At 39.5% G+C, this 17,047-nt stretch overlaps 1 long non-coding RNA gene across 1 annotated transcript in view; it reads right to left on the reverse strand.

Annotated features, from left to right (window-relative positions):
* Positions 1-17,047, reverse strand: part of LOC137452518 (uncharacterized) — a 93,311-nt gene that overhangs the window by 31,086 nt on the left and 45,178 nt on the right. The window lies entirely within an intron of this gene.

Below are 17,047 nucleotides of genomic sequence, written 5' to 3' on the forward strand. Positions count from 1 at the left end.
CCCACTGATTCTTTTCCTTTCAAGAATGCATTTTTAGACTGAACAGCTCACTATCTAACTCTCCTTCCTGAGCCATAAAGAGCTATAGTCAACAAAAAAACCTGGGATCTTTCTGTTGCTGCATGCACAGCTTGTTGCTTTACCTGGGGGTACAGATGCCGTACCCAGGTCAGTGGATCTACTGCTACTGTCTAATGAAACACAACCACAGCAAATGAGTTTTCTTTCTTCCAGAGATCCTATCCAAGTTAACCAGTTTGGCCCATTTCAGAAATTTCTGCTGAATGCCCCCAGATGTATATTTGACACAAAAACTTTGTATATTCAAACATGCCAGTTGAAGAAATACTGACATGAAGGTACATGATAGTACTTCTCACCCTTTTTCCTGATCAGCTCGAAGCAATGCAATGAATGATTTTGTTGATTGTTTTGCCTGACTCAAAACACTGCAAGTGAAGAAGAAACCTTTTTAGTTTTTAATTTATTTCCCTCTTGTAGAATAAAATCTGCTAAATTTTCATGTGAAAATTTTGAAATGGAAATATATTTAAATGTTTGGGTTTTTTGGCTACAAAATATTGTTGAATGGAAGTATTTGTGGTACTTAATCAGTATTATAGATAATTTTGGCCAGTTTGAGATAGAATTTTTAAGTGACTAAAATATTTTATCAGACAATATTCATTGTTCCTGAATAATTTCATATACTTTTCCATATTCTCTAAATTTGGAGCAGAATGGTAGAAAGGTAGGGATTTGAAGGGACCTCTGGAGTTCATCCAATCCAACCCCAAGAGCTTATAAAAAATGTTATTAGATCAGTACATGAATAAGTTAAGAAAAGTCTTACCTTGAGAGGCAGAAGCTAAACTTATCACAAAGCTTCTACATTGTGATTAATATTAAAAATTACAACTCAAAAATGTCCAACAGCCTGGTCTGAATTAAGATGTTCTGTTATTCTTCTGCTGCCTGAGACAGATTTCAGGAATTTCTGGTGTAAATACAATAGCAGGTAATTTTTTAAATTAGAGTTTGTGGAGAGGGAGGATTTTCTCATTGTTGCAGCCATGGTTGAGATTGTGCTTATTCTCTGAGGCCCAAGAGAATCAGTGGTCTCCTACAGTGCATTAAGAAGAATATGACCAGCTATTTGAGGGACATTCTACTGTCCCTGTTCCCTAGTGAGGCCTCATCTGGAATACTGAGTCTAGTTCTAGGCTCTCCAGTTCAAGAGAGACAAGGAATTACTGGAGAGAGTCCAATGGAATGCTACGATGATGATTAAGGGAATAGAGCATGTCTCCTATGAGGAAAGTCTGAGAGACCTGGGGATGTTTAGCTTGGAGAAGAGAAGGCTGAGAAGTAAACTGATCAGTGCTTACAAGTACCTTAGGGGCAGGTGTCAACAAGATGGGGCTAGTGTCTTTTCATTGGTGGCCAATGGTAGGATAAGGGGCAGTGGATACAAACTGCAGCACAGGAAGGTGTACCTTGACATGAGGAGAAACTTTACTGTGAGAGTCACAGAGCACTGGAGCAGCCTGCCCAGAGAGGTTGTGGATTCTCCTCTGGAGACTTTCAAAACCTGCCTGACTGTGTTCCTGTGCAGTTTGACCTAGGTGAACCTGCTTTGGCAGGGTGGTTGGGCCCAATCTTCAGAGGTCCTTTCCAGCCCCTACTATTTTGTGATTCTGTGTGTGCCTCTCCAACTTTATGCCACGAGATTACATATCACAGGGTGTGTTTCTGAAATTCTAGTTCATAGGGAATCTTTGCATAGTAGCTAAATTTTGGGTGTTCAGCTCAAATGATTAATCATACAATATTTATAGCAAGTTAGGCTTGCTCATTCTTGAAAAATTTCTTGGGACACAATTTCAGTCCACTTATTTTGGATTGCTTTAAAGAGTGCAATGCTACATCGGACAAAAGTTTATCATGTGCACTGCAAATGATTGCTTTTGTAAAGAAAAGGAAGAATAATAGTATTTTTTAACTAAGGGTGAATTAGTGGTTTCTCAGATATTTGGAAAACTGATCAGGAACATACACTTCAAAGTTTCCTTTCTCTCTCCTTTTCATTTTGTACATCCTAGCTTAAATGAAAGATGGCAGTCAAAAGGAGACTTTGAATAACTAATTTGTAACCAAGAGTTCTAAAGACAGGATTTTAATGAATTAGTAAAAAATTTGCCATCAGTTTCAAGAGAGCTTCAACAGCTGAGGAATGACTGATTGTTCATACATTTACAATGCAATTGCTATTTGCCAGATGGGCTGTAGCAATATAGTCAACAAAAGACACTGTGTTTCTAAAAATGGTATCATTGAAGAGTTTCAGAGTGTAAATATTTTCTACTCTTTTCTTCTTCTATTTTTTTTTTTTGCTTTGCATTACCTACAGTAAGTTTGCCAAGAGCTTGAGAAGAACTTAGGGAACTGAATTGGTATTTCAGAAAATGAGCTGATTCAAATGAAAGTTTAAAAGTAAAACTTCTAAGAGTTTCTGCCAGAGCAGGACTAGGTAGTCTGTATGAAATAACCTAAGAGAGAATGTACGGCTCTTACATGGAAAAGAAATTCTCATGTCTCTATCTGTTATCTGGAAGATAATAAACCTGACCACCACTTTAATTTCCAAACAGCAAATGGATGAAATTCAGACATGAAAAAGTAAGGTATACTTACTGCCTGAATCCAAAGAAACAGTCTGCAAGATAACCCCCAGTGATGATAAGACACTTACTATACAAACATAGAAAAGGGGATAACTCTTTAGGCTAGGAAAAATGAAAATAAGTTGGTAAAAAAGCCCTGAGTTTGACAGAAAGATTCATGAGAGCTTGGAGCTCTCTAAAAGCATGTGCAGCTTTTCCCATGTTCCAAAATGTAGCTTATTGATTACATCTGCCATTTATTTCAGTAGTGTTGGCTAGGAAGCCCTGTTTTGAATAGAAAATGCCATTTGATGGAGCTAACAAAAGACAATACAGAGTTAAGCCTCCTGTGAAGTTTGACCTTTGTTTTAAAAGGCTTTTTTAAAATTTATTTTTTATTTTTGGTTTATGTGCTGGGAAGTGCTCTGAATTAATGGAAATAATGGTAACTGCACCATACTGAGTATTTTATGAGACTGGATGCACTAGAAGTTTGTAGTTTAAATGGAGATTGAGGAGGAAAGGCAAAGATGACTTTCCTGTGTTTAACCCAGACTCTGAGATACCAATTGTTCTCTGAAGAAGAGAGAAATTGTATTTTGCACAGTGTCTGGGACAATGAGGTGTCATGCTCATTTGATTCCTTCATGTAAATATATCAAATGCTTGGTATCAAATCCAGTGATTAAAAATAGTTATTCTATAAATATCAGAGGGCTGGATGTCAAGATGAAGGTTCTAGTCTCTTTTTGGTAGTGTCCAGTGATAGGACAAGGAACAATGGGTACAAGCTAGAACATGGGAGGTTCCACCTCAAGATGGGTAGACACTTCTTTACAGTGAGGGTGGTAGAGCACTGGAACACACTGCCCAGAGAGGTTGTAGAGTTTCCTTCTCTGGACACTCACAAAATGTGCCTGGATGTGTTCCTGTGTGGCCTGCCCTATGTGATACTGCTTTGGCATGGGGCTTGGACTCGATCTCTGGAGGTTTCTTCCAACCCGTAACATTCTGTGATTCTGCAATAGAAAGCAGTGGGAGCACATCCTCATTTCCAACAGACCTATAATGCTTCATCCTGCTTTCTCTTTCCTGCTTTTTGGTTGTAATGTAATTACATGTCTTCCATGATCCTAGCACAGAAAAGTGCTCTTCTCTGGCCCAGAGTGCTTTGAATCACTTTAATGAAGAAAATCCTTTGCCTGACTTTTAATGATCTTGCTATTTGTGTGTACTAGGTGAGGTGGAAAAGGAGCTGATGGTCTTCACAAGGATCTTACTATACTTCAGTGTAGAAAAACCTTTTCATACTACTATTTACCCAGAGAGATAAGACCTATTTTAAAATAAAAGTACTCTAGGACTAGGCAGTGCTTCCTTTTCCTGTTAGATGAGAGCCACACAAAAACTTTTAGCCTTCCCATCAGTAGCATCTCAGCTGAAGCTAGGACTGGTTTCCTTCCCTCTCTGATTTTCCTTGCTTCTGAGAAGTTGCAAAGGTCCCAGTACATCCGTTCATGATAGAGAATTATGCTTATAACTGAGTTAATCTGTCACTGAGCATGTGATAATGCATGTAGATTTAGTAACACAAATAAGTAGTTCACTCCTGTAAACTGTATTTTATTATTCTCCTGTTTTGACAATAATTTTCTAGACTTAAAAAGAAAGAAAACCTCCTCATAAGCAGAGAAATTGTTTTCTTGTTTGACTTCTTTTAAAGGAGTTCTGAGTTTCATTTAAGAGAGAAAGATGAAAGAGTACTTTTTAGGAAAACATGAAGTATGTGATCTGAGTTTGAAGGCAGCTAGAAAAAGCACTCAGAGTTCTTAAGATGCCAAGGACATTCTGTTTAAATCCAGCCATTATAGGAAATCTTCAGGTTTCTTAATAACAAAAAAAGACCTCTAGGTCAGATAGTTCTACCTGGGATGAAGTTATCTCAAATGTTAATGTTGAGCTTTTAAAAGCTTCCCAGAGTAATGAAAAATCACTTTGATGGTTTTTTTTACAAGTTTGATTTTTTGGTTCCTTTAGTTTGGTTTGTTTTTTTCCCCATTTTTCTCTGATGTTCTTTTCCTGACCAATATCTGAAGAATCTTTATTATTTTCTCCCTATGGGTATTTTTTCATTATTTGCAGCACAATATCTTAAGGTGTAGCACTCTGGATAATCAATATATATTTCTTCAGACTAACAGTTCCTCGAAGGGTCTTAGCTTGATTTCTGCCTTCCTTTACTGCAGAGGAAATACAGCATGCAATTAAATTGTCTTTGTTTTCCTTGCATCTCATGTTTACAATTCTCTACCTCATTTCTGCACATTATTATACAAGGAAGAATTCTCGTCTCTGTTGCTCGCAGTGGCACAGTAAAATTTGCTCTGGAGTAGAGGGCTAACTGAATGAGGCTGTGCACCAGCTATTTGACATCCTAGTTCCACACCTGCAGAGTCTTCCTTTCTCATTGACTCTTCTTATTCAAGACTCATCCATATGGCACATCAGGATTCTTTGGTACTTTATTTTCTCTGTTCTCCCAGAAAATTTTGGCTATAGCAATGGATGATTTCCACACCTCCTTACTGCTACTTTTCTCACCACTTCTTCCCAGCTTGTCTATGAAAAGTCCAAGCAAACTGGATCTCATGGACCAGAGAAGATATCCCTGGGCTATCTTTCTGTCTTGTAGATGGACACCATATTTGGCAGCTTCAGGTCAACTGAAACGTCCCTGGTTAGCTAGGACTGCTGGTAAATGATTGAAAGTGGCTTGATGAGCACTTCTGCCAACTCCCTCAGTATCCCATTTGGCCCCATAGAATTTTGTGTCTAAGTTGTGCAGCAGGTCACTAATAATTTTGCCTTGCATTGTAGGGGCTATATTCTGCTACCTAACCCTGTCCCACAGCTCAGGAGGCTGAGTACCTGGAGCAGTCAACGTGGTTTTACCAAGGGGAAGTCATGTCTGACCAATTTGATAGCCTTTTATGAGGATATAACATGTGGATAGATGATGGTAGAGCAGTGAATGTGGTTTATCTTGATTTCAGTAAAGCATTTGACACTGTCTCCCACAGCATCCTTGCAGCTAAACTGAGGCAGTGTGGTCTGGATGATCAGGTAGTGAGGCGGATTGAGAACCAGTTGAAGGAAAGAAGTCAGAGAGATGTGGTCAGTGGGATGGAGTCTAGATGGAGGCCTCTATCTAGTGGAGTCACTTAGGGGTCAGTACTGGGACCACTACTATTTAATATATTCATCAATGACCTGGATGAGGGAACAGAGGGCACTGTCAGCGAGTTTGCTGAGGACACAAAAGCGGGTGGAGTGACTGACACACCAGAGGGTTGTGCTGCCATTCAGTGTGACTTAAGCTGGAGAGTTGGGTAGGGAGAAATTGAATGCAATTCAACAAGGGCAAGGGTAGAGTCTTGCATCTGAGAAAGAACAACCCCGGGTATCAGTATAGATTGGGGACTGATCTGTTGGAGGGCAGTGAAGGGCAACAGGTAGAAGCTGAGGCATGGGAAGTTCCATGGAAACATGAGGAAAAGTTCAGGCTGTTCAGGGGAGTTGTGGAGTCTCCCTCTCTGGAGATACTAAAAACCCACCTGGATGTGTTCCTGCATGATCTACTCTAGGTGCTCCTGCTCTGGCAGGGGGGTTGGACTAGATGATCTTTTGAGGTCCCTTCCAGCCCCTAACATTCTGTGATTCAGTGAAAAACTGATCACACTATAAAAGACTGAGGCAAAGCAGGCATTAAGTGCCTCAGTTTTTTCCTTAGCCTTTCTCAGTGTTTTGCCCCCACATCCAGAAAAGGATGGAGATTTTCCTTAACCCTCCTTTCACTAATGTATTTATAGAAACATTTTTTATTGTTTAAATTATATTACTAATTCATATATTACTAATAAACTTTAAAGGATTTCAGGTCTAACTTGGGCCCTCTGGGAATTTTCTTGATCAATTCTCAAAGATGATGTACTTTCACCCACAGTTCTCTAGACAAAGGGCCTCTGAGCCCTTATCAACCTTTAATTAGTTTCCAGTGTTTACACTTCTGTTGAAGAAAACTGAGGTTGATTTCTCAGCCATCCTGCTCTGCATCAAATCAGGACAACGTGAATCACATGTTGTTTTTCTATCATGACTTCCTTGTCTCTCTACAGTTCATTTTTTGAATAACCTTAGAATATGGAGTTTTGAGCACTGTAAATGCAAGAATTACTCAATTTAATTTATTACACTGCTTTTATATAGCCATTCACCCTTTCCTTTTCATGAAAGCCTTCCTTGACAGAAAATTATCAACCTCTGACACAGGCAGACATAAAATCTGTACCCCAGCAGCACAGAGGAAAAAGATTTATAGTGCATACTTCCTCATCTTGAAAAGAAATGGAAAGGGACTTTTCCTGAGTTTAATAAAAATAACTCTTTGGTGAGAACTAGAAGTTCCAAATAATGCCCTGGCACAGATCATCTCTGATATTCAGAAAAGGAATGGGATTTTCTGTAGTTATTTCCTGTGGGTCAGCTTTATTATTAATACAGTCTTCTAATTCAGACTTGTCAAGGTATCAGAGATTTTTGAAAGGGTACCAGCAGTTGTCATAAGATGAAATAGGGTATTCTGGTTGGTTGTCAAGAAACCAAATCACTGCATACACATACAGCTCTTCAGAAGTCTAGACATGTTTTATTTTCCCCTTTCTTAGAGAAATCTGTAATGATTTTGAATTTCACTCTCAGATTTGATCTTTAATCTACAACCTTATATTCGCATCACTTCTGGCATAGTCACTTATTTGTCATAAACTTGGTAAATCTATTTTGTCTTGTACCAGATTATGACTCCAGTATTTCTAGTTCATAGATTCATAGAATGATTTGGGTGGCAAGGGACCTTGAAAACCATCTGATTAAAACATCCCTGGCATTGCCAGGGACACCCTCCACTAGACCAGACTGCTCAAGGCCTCAACCAGCCTGGCCTTGTACAGCTCCAGGAAGGAGGCATCAGCAACCTCCCTGGGCAACCTGTTCCAGTGTCCCACCACCCATATTATAAAGAATTTCTTTCTAATATCCAGTCTAAATCTACCCTCCTCAAGCTTCAATCCATTCACTCTCCTCCCATCACTACAAGCCCTTATAAATAGTAATTTAATTCCTATGGTGGAAAACAGTTCAAAAGGAAGTTAAGCACTCCCTGCTGAACTGGCAGGCTCTGTCCAGGATTTATCCCCTATCTCTACTGAAAACAAGAGTGCTTTGAGGGGCAATGAAAATAAAGAGAAGGCATTCAAGTCCACTGTGCAGCTACACAATTGGAGACTACCTCTGTTAACTGTGCTTATACTGCTTTTGAGCTTTCTTGAGGAACAGCTCTTACCTGTTGTACATAGAATTACACGGGCACAGGGCAACACAGAGTACAACTACAACATATGAAACTGAGATAGAAGTAAGTATTTTTATGTATGTCTCTGTGTGTGCAGAACATTCAGGAAGGGTTAAAGTACTCTGGCTTTCAGTAACTGTGTATATGTAAACCCCTCCAGATATAAATTAACACATCTTGAGCAGTGGCTACTAAGCACACAAATCTCTCTGTAAAGATACTAAAGACATTATGTCATGGTAGCAGCAGTAGACTAATAATCTGTGAACTTCTTATATGCACAAAATGCATAATCCAAGAATCAAGGTATTAGTGAAACAATACAAGGAATTTTTATATATAACCAGAGACATTTATCACAAACCAGCTGGATCACAGAATCACAGAGTGTTAGGGGTTGGAGGGGACCTTGAAAGATCATGCAGTCCAACCCCCCTGACAGGGCAGGATCACCTAGAGTAGGTCACACAGGAATGTGTCCAGGTAGGTTATGAATGTCTCCAGAAGGAACACTCTGCAACATAGCCTGTTCCAGTGCTCCATCACCCTCACAGTGAAAAGGTTTTTCCTTATGTCCCTATGCAAACATAGGTCTTGTAACTATAAACCAGAGGGGGTGTAAATTCCCAATACCAAATTACTAAATAGCAGATTGTTTGGAGTTTATTTTGGTGCACATAGTCTGTACTTCCTTAGTATATTTTTTTCCTGCATCACTTTGCTATCTCTATGCTTTCTGTAGGATTAATATTCCCTCCTATTTTATCAGACATGTTCAGATCTAATTTCACGTCAATGTCCCCAACACCTGCATCATGAAAGGAGTTTTGCCTCGAGAACTCTGCAAGCATAAGCTTTTTAGGGCATGTTCCATTCTCTGCTATAGAATGGCACACACACTGGAGCCAAATCTCTGACCACAGCTGCTGCTATCTTCCTTAATTCAGATAATAAATAATTCTGATAGACAGAGGTGCCTATTCAAGGGGAGGTTCAGGCTGGAGGTCAGGAGGAAGTTTTACACAGAGAGAGTGATTGCCCATTGGAATGGGCTGCCTGGGGAGGTGGTGGAGTCGCCATCGCTGGAGGTGTTCAGGAGGAGACTTGACAGGGTGCTTGGTAGCATGTTTTAGTTGGTTGGGTGGTGTTGGATGATAGGTTGGACACGATGATCTTGAAGGTCTCTTCCAACCTGGTCTGGTCTATTCTATTCTATTCTATTCTATTCTATTCTATTCTATTCTATTCTATTCTATTCTATTCTATTCTATTCTATTCTATTCTATTTCAAACCTGCTTAGCTTTTTGTACATGTAGCACCAGTTCACCTTAAAGTATGAGTTGAAGAAGTGACCAGATGATTTTTCCATTTGATTAACAACAATCACATTCAGAAGTGAGTGCACTGGAAGAGAAAATTTAAGCCAGTTAGTAACTTCCTGTCTCATTAACTGTATGGTATATCCTACCTTGATGACTCTTCTGAAAAACTCAGTTGAAGTGATTTGGTATCATCCAAAACTGCTCTTTATGCTGCAGTGGAACTTTGTCCATTTTTCCGCCTTGGTTCTCTATTTCTCATTCAACTACAATGAGACATACCATTTTTCAGGCTTTCACAGTTAGACAGCTGGACTGACTAGATCATTTTTCTGCTAGAATGAAATGCTACTGCAAGTCTCACACAGCAAAGCGCTGAATATCATTATAGTAAAAAACTGCGTACGATAAACTGGGAAAGTGAAGAGTACTCTAAACATGATATAAAAGGATCTCATTATCTGCAGTGAGGGTAGCACTGAAGACTGCTCTATTCAGTACCATATATGCAGTGAAGAAGAGCATGTAATTATTAGAAGACTTTCCTCTGCTCTATTTGTATGCAAAGATCACAAATGAAGGAAAAGGAGAGGTTAACATCTTTTTTTTTTTTTTTTTGCATATATCAAACCAAGGAAGTCACAAATTCAAGATTATTGCATGGTACTGTATGTCTTTTGGAGAGGAATATCAACATTATGGGGACTGTGGAGTAATTTGAACAAAGTGCTTAAGATGAGTCTAAACAGAGAAGACCCTATATCTACAAGTAACTAGAAGAAAATAGATTACTTGGGAGGTATGGAATGGGGGAGGAAAAACTAGGACAAGGATAGAGATTTCTGCATTGACTGCAAATTAATAATCTCCCTGATCACAACAAAGATTGCTTAAAATAGAAATGAGATCAAATTTAAATGGCTGCACGCTTCAAGCCTCTGTGCTTCTCATGCCATTGTAATGGAAAACATTCTGCTTCTGCATATTTACAGCATCTTCAAGTAAGTGCATTGGTTACGAGCAGAATACAGAGACATGAGGAAAAGAGGGCTGCAGCGATCCCTGCTCTCAACACTGAAGTTATTTGACTTAAAAAGTGCTTTCACCTCAAGTGAGAAAAATTCAAAATAAATTTCAAAGATTACAAGGCAATTAATATCCCAGAATAAAAGGCTAGATGAAAATGTGTTAGACCAGTTTTCCACTGATCAGTGTTTTCATTTGTCCATCACAGGTAAGCTGAAAACTGTCTGGACTGATCATGTTAAAAAGTAGTGATCAGTGTACCGAACAGTCCAGCTGATAGCTGGGAACAAATAGAATATTCTGGGGTCTTTACTGGGAATCATTGTTTCATATTTCCATCACTAACAGGGGTGTTAACACAGAATGCATCATCCACAGCTTTGCAGATGAATAATAGGCTGAGGGGGTGAATGGTGGACATACTGAACAGCACAGATTTGATGATCCAGCGAGATGATGGGAGACATGAGTAGTGGGCCAGCAGAAAGTTTATGAAGGTGAACAAGAAATACAAAGCTTTTTGCCTGGAGGGGAATAGCATTGACAGACTGAGTAGCAGCTTTGCTGAAGAGGACAGATAAAGATTTATGCTGAATGTCAACCTGAATGTGAGCCAAAAGTGCACTTATCATTGCAAATGGGGCAGAGCAGGCACTCAGCTGTGTTAGGAGAAGCACAGCTGATGGGCATGGATGTGGCTGCACCCAGAGCAGTGTTCAAATTTGGGCCCCTGCAGTTCAAGAGGGATTTGAAGAAACTGAAGCTGATTTCATCAAAGGGCTGTCATGACTGGCAGGAATTTAGGTTACATACCCAAGCCACAATCTGTGACTGCTGCTTCTTGTTATATTTGCTGGCACTACCAAGAGGAGCTTGGCCTATAACCTTTGTTCCACCCCTTTCATTAGCCATCAGATTAGATCCATATGCTATTAGATCACCCCCTAACCTCCTCTTCAACAACCTTTACCAGTCAGCTCCCTCTGTCTTTCCTGTAGTACATGTAGTTGGGGAAGGTTCAGACTAAGAAAAACATTTTAACTAGAAGAGCAATGCAGAACAGACAATGTTCTCCAGATAGGCTGTGGTAGCTCCATTCTTGGAAGTTTTTAACACTTGCTAGACAAAGCTACAGTTAAGCTAATCTTACATTGATGGGAATCCAATTCAAAGCAGAAGATGGATGAGATGGCTTCTAGAAATCAAAACCAACTCTTTATAGAAGCATGACTACAAATTTATTTGTGACTATCTAAGACCCTTTGTTATGGTTTGAAGGTGGAACTTTGGTCTAGTTCCTAACTGCAAAAACAAGAATAGGAACTTTCTGGACATCTTTGAGTAAAAAGGTAAATAAATTACCATTGGATGCTAAATAATAACATCTGATTAGCCTACATCACTCCATTGGCTTCGCTAATAAGGATGAAAGCTGCATAAACATTTCTGTCTCTTTTCACTTCTTTGCTCTATCTTCTACTGGCTGGTGCTTTGGCCTTGGCTTTACTGACTTTGGCTGCATTCCTTGTTTTGGTTGAGCAACAGCGTGCTATTCTAACTGCTTTCTCTCTCTTTTCCTTCTACAGGGGAGAGGGAGGGGGAGCTATTTGGTTTTCCCTGTCCAGAGGGGTCTGGGAACAACTCAAGGGGATCATTGTGTTGTTTCTAAATTGTAAATATATGTATGTATATACATATATATATATACACACATATTCATAGCATTGTATATTTTGTAAGTATTGCTTGCTTTGTAAATGCAGCTTCATTCTGCTTTCAACCAACTGAGATAGTCTGGGGATTTATTCTGGGGGTAGTTCTCCAAAATTGGTTGGGACACAGTCTCAACCCATCACACCCTCTAAGTATTCATTACTTCTATGAAGACGTTTGCACAAAACCAGAGAGTAATAATTTATTTGGTCTACAGTTGGGTTTGGGGTTTTCTTCTGTGAAGCAGCATTACACATAGACATCTCAAGTTCCATATAGCACTACTAATGACCTACCTGGTGGATTTTCTTTGCTGTCTACAACAGATATCGCCTTTACTTCATCCAAAACCAATGCCAGTTCTCTGCATTCTTATATATCTTAGCAGAGCATCTGAAGTGTTGCATTCAGTGGTGGATAAGTCTGGTGAAAGATTAATGAATTTGATAAAATATGAATCCCCTTGTGTTCTAGCTGTCTCAGAGATTAGAGGAGCTAGGGCTGGACTTATCTCTTCATAGGTTACTTATCTTTTACTAGATACACTAATTATTGCTGTGACTATAGGCCTGACACCAGACACAAACAGCCTGCCTGCTATAGGTCTGGCTGCATTCTAAAGCAGCAGTCAGGTGCTTGAATTGTAGCATTTATTCATATGCAATGTGGACAGATTCTTTAAGATTTCCAATGAGAAACAAAACTGCAGAATAGTTCTATAGCTATAAAGTATGCTTGCAATCACAAACTTGTTCTCCAAGAGAAGCAATTGGTGTAGTGGAGGTTGCAAATCTTACCAAAAGTCATCCCTTCAGGGGGGCAGGACACCCACTCACCTGCCCCTGCTGTTTGGTGTCGAATTCTCATTCCTCAGGTACAAAGCAGGGTAATATTTGTACCTCATTATCTACTATCATGCAGAGTGTGGGGGTGGGACTGTAGACAAGTCATTGTTCTGTTCTACTACAGGGCCTCCCTGCTGCCCCACCTTGCCCCGTGTTCCTTGTTCCTCCCCAGAGCCATGGCAACATAGACCACTGAACCACCATCCAGCCTGTGTCTGCTCTGGTCCTTGTGTTTATCAACTATATTGGTTTGTGTTTTTCCACTGTGGGGTTTGGGGTTTTTTTGCTTTCAATAGGTAGTCAGGTCTGCATTGATATCTCTCCCAGTCTAAATACAGGACCAAACAAGTATCTCTATATTGCTCATTGCTAATTTACTGTAGATGAAACTATCAAATAAATGCTTCTTCCAATGATATTTGTGACTAGGATGGAAAACTATGTTGCATTATTTGAACCATTTTTTGTGAGTATTTTGAGTGTTAAATGGAATTTGCCTTTGCCACGTATAAAGATATGATGCAGGTTGTCATGCTTTGGGCCCAGCTGGAAGATGAGCCCCATGAAGCTGCTCACATAACTGCTCTCCCTAGCCTCTCCCTCTGGTAGGATGGGAAGAAGAAATTAGGAGCAAAATGTAAAACATGGACTGAGATAAGGAGAGTTTGCTGCAAACATCAAAGGAACAACAGGAGGAATAATAATAACAGTGAGAGAAGGAAGAGAATTGGGGAAGAGGAGGGGAAAGTAAAATTTTTGGCTTAAGATCAAGACAGTTAATAGGACAGAAAAAGAAGGAAAAATAATCATAAAGGTAAAAGAATTAGAATATTCAAAACAAGGGATGCACAATGCAATTGCTCACCAACCAATGACCATCCAGTTCTTGAACCAAGTTTATATGACGTCATACAGTATGGAATATCCCTTTGGCCAGGTTGGGTCAGTGTCCTGTCTGTGTCTGCTCCCAGCTTCTTGTACCCCTCAGCCTACTTGCTGATGGGATGGTGTGTGAAGCTGAAAATTCCTTGACTTAGTGTAAACATTGCTTAGTAATAACCAGAACATCAATGTGTTATCATCTTAAACTGCACACACAGCTCTATACCACCTACTAGGATGAAAATTAACTCTATCCCAGTCAAAAAAAAAAAGAACAGGTTTTGAATTAATTGAAACACTGGATCTATGTACATGTATCAAAACCTTAATTCAATTATGCTTGTTCATGTAAATATAGCAGTGCCCTTTGCACTTACCTGGAACATTTGCACAAATTTGAGGGACTGATTAAGTGTTAATAATCTGCTTCTTTGTCTCCTCTTTCTACCCAACTTCTCACAACACGTTCTCTGTTTCCACTGAGAGCTGTTGAAGTGGTAAATATCTCTGTGCTTGACCAACATGGATGTGGGATTCAAAGAAATTGCAGACCCTGCCTTTGAGCAGAGAATTGCCTCTGCTAACTCCCTCTACTTTTCTTTTTCTCCCACAGTGGACCTATACAGCCTGTTCATGACTGTGCTCTTGTATCTCCATTGGGATTTTATCTGCTTATTATTGATTCCAGTGAATGCTTTCTTCTGACTTTCAAAAGTACCTGTCAGAGGATAATTCAGCTCTTCAAAATGCTGAGAGGTGGAGATGACTGCAGCCCTACCTGGAAGGTGGCTATCAGAGAGTAGGTGGAAAGAGAGCACAGGACATGGGGGAATTGTGTAGCAGGATGTGATTCCTCATCATGTTAAATGGAGAGGCTGGTATAAAAATTTCATTGGTGTTTTATTTCTCTTAAGAGCCTCAGCTCATATTAGTATATCACCATTACCAGTTTATAGCTCTCTGCAGCCGTGGCTGGTTTTCCATGGTGCTTTTGAAAGAAATATTAGCTCAGCTTTGATTTTCAAAATTTAAGCAACAGTCCAGACAATTTATATTAGGCAGTGCTCCTGTTATCTATGACTTCAAACAAATGAAATACTGACATCTTTTCAGGTATTATGGTTTTGGTTTTGTTAAGTGGGAGCCAGAGGAACGTATCCATCTTCTACTGTAGAAGTATTTAGATGTGCATACATCTTCTGTCACCTAAAAAGATACTCATATAACTTGCTTTATCTTCTAATTAGAGCAGGCAGATAGTAGATCACCTCTTCAGTGCTTCATCTGAGTTATTAAGCTACCATAAGTCTTTTCTTTGTTCTTGTCAGCCTCTCCAACTGTAGCTCCACCTAAGTAGGTGAAGGGAAGAGATCCTTGTGCCATGAGTACTTCCAGCATGGAGTGGGGTGATAAAGGAAGGGATGCTGACTAGCTTCTTCCCTGGGGTAACTTGATCCTGTATTTCTGGCTGTAGGTGTAGAAAAATCCCTTGTCTGAAGAGATGCTGCCCTCCCACACCAGTCTTGATATCAGTTTTCTCACTGCTCTCTCACTGTAGCTGTGTCCTTGAGGGTTAGGTATGCAAGTCCTGTCTGTGGCAGGAGTTAGTGTACACTGGCCCAGGGATCAGTAACTAGGTAATAAATTCTTTTGAATCCTGGCTTTCACTGTATCTTGATAAGAAAATAAATCTCACCCTCTCAGCAGCAAACTATTCTTTCATTGTAAGGATACTGCTGGTGAGTGATGTTTTCCAGACTGGTAAATGTGTGTTTCCTGTGCTGCAGGTTATTTGGTTTGTCTTGGGTGTTTATGTTTCAGCTTTATGAAGCAATCTGTCTAGGGAGAGGCCCAGAAATAGTTGGCAGAGGCTTTTATTCTGATATAGGTCTTTATAACCATAGATCTATAGCAAATCCAAATGTGAAAGTAAAATTGTGCTTCACCCTGTGGCAGGGATATTGAACACAGACAGCTGTGCTTCCACTCTCCTACTGTATCCCTGTATCTCTTTACAGCTGTGTGTTTTAAAACTAGCTAATGCATAAAAGATGAAAAAGTTTGAGATGCTGGAGAAAGAGACTCTTGTGTCAGATACAAACAATTCCATAGCCTTTCCAGTAGTTGACTGGAAATGTTAATTCAGCCACCTTCCTTTCAAACATTAATCTCAGGTATAGTGAATTACTTCCCTGTAGCTTCAAGAGCTTTAAAATCCACTTGTATTTTAGGCTTTGCTTAGCATATTTGTTATGAATATTGAAATTACAATATTGGCTTGAAGAGGAAACAGAAAAATTACTTCTGTCCCTGTCTCTTCATATTCATTTGGCATTCCTTTCCTCTTTCTTCCCAAGCGCTTTCCCTGGCAGACTGCACACAAGCTGACATACAGCTTATGCCAGGTAAGCCCAGGAACATCCTTCCAGATGGGTGTTTAGAAGATTTATTGATGCTTTTGTGTCATTACTATTGCATGAGCCAATACAGTACTATTATATTGTATTTTCCTTCATCTTTTCTAAATACTGCCTTTTTCTGCCCAACATTCTAGTTCCTGATGGTACCAGGGCTCCTGCAATCAATGCTATCATCTTTTCCTTCATGAAAATAAGATAAAGAAGGCTATTACCTGGGGGGAAAAAACCCCCACACTATTTTCTTTAGGAAAATTTATTAAGCCCTTTGTGATTTTGGCTCCTTGTTCTGGGTGGTTGTTTTTATTTTTTTGTCCTTAGATAGTCTCAATTATTTGCAAACTATAAGAAGCTTAGAGAGTATGATGCAACCTTGCAAGAACACATCTTGCAAATGGACAAATAAAGCATAGAAAAGTTAGCAATGCAAGGGAGATCAGGGAGAAAGAATTGAGATGTAATCTCTTACTTCCTTTTCTTTTTCCTATTTTGCCACATATACAAGTCAGAGCAACTTTATGCCACAGAAGGGGCAAAAGTAAATCACAGTAAATCAATCTGGAAAAAAGAAAAGCCATCAGTTCAGCTGCAGGAATTCTGTGAGCCTGCTAGTACAGTTCTGAAAGGTTGCTGGTTAAAAATCAATATTAAAATACTATTCTGAGAAGTTAAAGAAAGGAAACAAATCTGTGGTAGCCCATCTGCTTTCCCGTAGCTACTGGTAGCTTCTGCTGCATCTGCAATGTTTCAGAGAGGCTCAGAAACAGCAGT

This window comes from Melanerpes formicivorus, unplaced genomic scaffold (genome assembly GCF_026170545.1).
Source record: "Melanerpes formicivorus ecotype bairdi unplaced genomic scaffold, bMelFor1.0.p_v2 SCAF_55, whole genome shotgun sequence".
NCBI lineage: Eukaryota > Metazoa > Chordata > Aves > Piciformes > Picidae > Melanerpes > Melanerpes formicivorus.